Consider the following 4,451-nt stretch of genomic DNA (forward strand, 5'->3'; position numbering starts at 1 on the left):
GGATAACATCTCCACCCAAGGAGCTGAGCCGCCTCCAAAGCTGCAATCGACTGAAGGACAGGCAGAGCTCTGACCCTGGAGAAGCCCAGCAGCAGAATAAGCTGCCCCAGCAGAGGCTGTGGGTTATATACCCCGGGCCCCGCCCACCCCCGTTCCCACCAGCACCTGGGAAAGGGCCTGGCTGACCTCCACAAGGCATAGAGCCTGCCAGAGGAAAAGCTGCTCCTTTCCTCACAGGCCTGAGAAGTACAGCATGCAAAACACCAAAACGGAGAAAGCGACCCTTAGAGGAACGGACAATATGTGCTCTTTTATTACAACTACATCAACTGTGTCAGCAACGGGGCCCGGTAGGTACGTAAACTTAATTAAACTTCTGCGGGGCGTAGACATAAAGAGAAAGACATCATCCTAACCTCCATAGGCAAGTAGATCATTAGGCCCGATAACCACGTTTTTATCAAGACTCAATGTCCTCTAGTTTCCTTGTGAAAGAAAACCCACAATGCTGGGGGGGGTCATATGTCACTTCTAGCAAGACGACGCGTATTACCCGACTTCTGCCAGAACGACGTTCTGGATAGGAAGGACGGACGGAGCGCAAGCAGAGGCTTGTGCGCCGCCTGTAATACAGCGGCTGAGAAAGAACCAACCCTTCCGACCGCCGCTCTCCTCAGCCGAGTCCGCTCCGCTGCCCTTTCTGTCATGGCTGTCATGGCTTAGGCTGGGCATTAAATGAAACGACAGACGCTCTCTTTTAACTTCTCTCCTGAGGGAGAAAACAATGTGAGGGAGACTTAGGAACTGAAAGAGAAACTGAACTCTAACGAAATATAAACAGAAAAGTAGTACCGAGGAAAGACAAGAATAACAGGAAAACAGTAGCAGAGAGAAAATATATACACACAACCCGGCATGGAGCTCCCAAGATGACCATCGCCTCACCCGCTGGCACGGGGAAAGTCCAGGACCAGACTCGGCGACAGACTGGAACCAGACTCCGGACCTGGTTGCATAAATGCACGGATCGGCGTCAAAGGGCAATGACCAGACAGAGGAGTCCTCAAAGGCCAGACGACAGGTACCAACCCCTTCGATCCCCCCGCTTTTATACTGAGCGTGATGAGGATGGGATGGAATACCCTATCAGTCAGATTCGGGTCACCGGTCCCGTCTACTCTTCACCATGGGTGCAACCCCTCTACGCTTTTCTGCTTCCGACCCTCCGACGGGGCATATATAAAAGTTAGCTGGGCTGTGCTGTTGTAGGAATAAGTATAAGCAAGAGCCTCTCTGCACGGCATCCCTTCGCATTAAGTGTAAATATAAGTTCTTGGTGCTCTGAAGGCAGATACTACCTGAAAAATACGTCATTATTTTCAGAGAGTTCACTTCATTGGAAGAGACTTACCTGAAAAGTAAAGTGACTGCAAACAACACCGGTTCTGTTGTACCTCAGACCAGCACTTCCACACATGGCTACGTAACCTCACATTCACATGAAGAAAAGAAGAAGTGGCCAAATGTATTCATGGAGCCGCCGGTCACATCTTCCCTTTAAGACCTCAGGCTCAGCCACCTTTGTCCTGCGCCCCCATCAGCTCCCCTGTGTATCCCTGGCCACCTCATCTCTCTGCACCTGAAAAAAAAGCAACACACCAACATCAAACATTACCCTAATGCAGAGCAGTAGCTTAATTCCAAAGGTCTTGTTTCTACTTAGGAACCCTGTTCACATAAGTCCAACTACAGCCTGTCATCCAAAGAAGAGACGCCTGCAAACATTACACCCCACACAATGCAGGTTTACCATCTTTGAGATACTGTCCCCTTCACTAGCCATGAACACCCTCTCCAACTTGGCTGCGCTTATGCCAGCGCCCGCTAATGAAACACCCGTCCACACAGCCTCTCGAAAGCTAATCAATTCGAGACGACTGAGCAACCTTTGCCTGGGTCTAGACAGATCCTCATATTCACTACAGACTGCCGTCTGTAAGTCCTGCCGTCTGAAAGTCCAAGACACAGAAGACAGAGCACACAAACTACACAACCGAAGACACAGGCCAGAACTGCCCTGCCCAGCACACACTAGCTTTGTGCTGAAAAGTAACCCACTCCCTTTACCTACTCAGAGGAGACTGCTCCCGCATAGCCCTCTGCTCTAGCCTGACTTTAAAACTCCTCCCTGAAACTGTCAACCTTGGCCCCCCTCCAGCACCTGTCCCTCTACTTCGTTTTCAGAGGGCCAGTGGTCTGAATTCATCCTTGACAAAAAAAAACACAACAAAGAGCTAACTGATGTGTTCCTGCAGTCACCATGTTCCTCTTCATCAGCAAAACAAAAAGAAATCACAGCTCCAGCAGTGACCACCATGACAGTAGATGCCAACCTCTTCCACAACACCCTCATCCTCAGAGGTGCCACGGCAATCCACTCACCTGCTTCACGTCGATTCCAGTCGGAGGCTGCAGCAACAATTATTTATGGCACCTAAGATACCAACAGACACAAAATTACCATTGCATTTCTGCAAAATCATCAGTCCCGTGCTCCTCCTCCACACTGTCCAGCTCACCTCAAATGCAAGAGACTAGAACAGACCAGACCCTGTTGACACCCAAATCCAAAACCGATATGACAGAGACTGATGAACCCACCTCCTTTTCCTAGCCAGCCCCCAGCGCCAAAACTTTAGAAACCCCTTTTCTTCTCCTCAACCGTCAGGGAAGGAGCCTCACTTCTTCCTGACAGCCCCATCCTGTATTTGCAACCCTGAACCCCCTACGCCGGCTGCTTCTCAGGAGCAGCTCTTCTGAGCTGTGCCCTGCGTTTGGCAGGCACCTCCTATCTTCTGTCTTCCCACAGACTCTGGGCTCTGCATCAGACCCACAAAACAAATAATGTCCTGACACAATCTATGAGGGGCCTGCTGCCCGCTGCAAAAACTCTAGGGACACCGTGGCACTCCATGGGCAACGGGGAAAGGTGATGAGCCATGCCATACCCTGAACGACGCTATGCCTTACATCCCTGCTGCTTTCTTGAGAAATGCTAGTGCCATATATGCAGATGCATACAAAACGCTCACCCTAACCCCCATAAGATAATCTCATCATCAACCCAATTAAGAGAAACAATATCAGCAATTTACACAGCATACTGCAAAACTGGTGAAAAACCCACAGTTCTATCTTCAATAAAGTCAGAAATTCTAGGAAAATGCAGTGCTCCTAGAACAAAGAAAAGCATACTATTAAACCATCTGGGCACCCCCTAAACACTCATCACAAAGTTATGACCCGAAAAAAAAAGGAGCATAGCAGTCAACTTTCTACCATACAGGCAGCTGGATGTTTACTGCTCCCGAAGGTCTCAGCTCAGCCTTCTCACCTCTGCCTCCCTAAATGCCGAAACACGCCTGCCCAAACAGCTGAGCCTGTCCCAAAGCTGCAGCAAAGCGAGGGACCAGCAGAGCACCCACCCCACGGGGCCCAGCAGCAGAACGAGCTCCTGAGCCCGGGCTGGGGCTCATGTACCCCGGGCCCCGCCCACCGCCCTCAGGCCCCGCCCACCGCCCTTCCCACAATCCCCTGGGAAAGGGGCAGGGCCAACCCCCAGAAGACGTGAAGGCGGGCGGCAGCGGGAGCAGCAGCTTCGCTTCTCCTGCCTTAAGTTCCCAGCAGGCGAAGCACCTCCCCTTTTTATTTCCATTTGGGACCAACCTCTGGTGATTCTCTTACCGCTTTTGTGTGATTTCTGTCCAGTTGTTGCTGTGGAGAAGAGAGCTCTGCAGGGGTTGCATTATTTTTGCGATCTTCAGATATTTTGGTGGTTAACTGATAATTGTGTTTTATCATTTTGGAAGAGTGTTGGAAGCATATGATTTCCAGAAGACTTATGAGCACTTCCGGGGTCGTGGAGGACTAAAGTGCCATAGAGACGCGCGTTGGAGGACTGAGGGGGCACTTCCGGGGTCGTGGAGGACCGAAGTGCCACGGAGACGCGCGTCGGAGGACTGAGGGGGCACTTCCGGGGTCCTGGAGGACCGAAGTGCCACGGAGACGCGCGTCGGAGGACTGAGGGGGCACTTCCGGGGTCCTGGAGGACCGAAGTGCTATGGAGACGAGCGTCGGAGGACTGAGGGGGCACTTCCGGGGTCCTGGAGGACCGCGGGGTCACGTAGATGGAAACCCGGAAAACTGCCGGGCACTGACGGGGCCGCGGTAACGCGTAAGAGCCGATGCGGAGGGGCCGATGGCCGCTCTGGAGGCCGGGCGGGCGGCACCGATGCCGCTCCAGGTGGCGCGGAGCTCGCCAGAGTCCCAGCGGTCCTGGTTCGCCCTCCGACCGCTGCTCTCTTGAGACTGCGGCCGGACGGGCCTCCGCGAAGCCACGCCTGCGCACGAGCTGCGGAACCCACGCGGCGCCGGCGGCGGGGGCCGAGGGG

At 53.1% G+C, this 4,451-nt stretch overlaps 1 long non-coding RNA gene across 1 annotated transcript; it reads right to left on the bottom strand.

The window, feature by feature from the left end:
* Positions 1-388: 388 nt before the first annotated feature.
* LOC134509115 (uncharacterized) lies at positions 389-1,585 on the bottom strand. The gene is made up of 3 exons (XR_010069247.1): positions 1,412-1,585; positions 908-1,006; positions 389-769 (listed from the first exon to the last, which is right to left on the bottom strand). It is a non-coding gene; the product is annotated as an uncharacterized LOC134509115 (long non-coding RNA).
* Between the last annotated feature and the right edge of the window lie 2,866 nt (positions 1,586-4,451).

This window comes from Chroicocephalus ridibundus, unplaced genomic scaffold (genome assembly GCF_963924245.1).
Source record: "Chroicocephalus ridibundus unplaced genomic scaffold, bChrRid1.1 SCAFFOLD_69, whole genome shotgun sequence".
NCBI classification, from domain to species: Eukaryota; Metazoa; Chordata; class Aves; order Charadriiformes; family Laridae; genus Chroicocephalus; species Chroicocephalus ridibundus.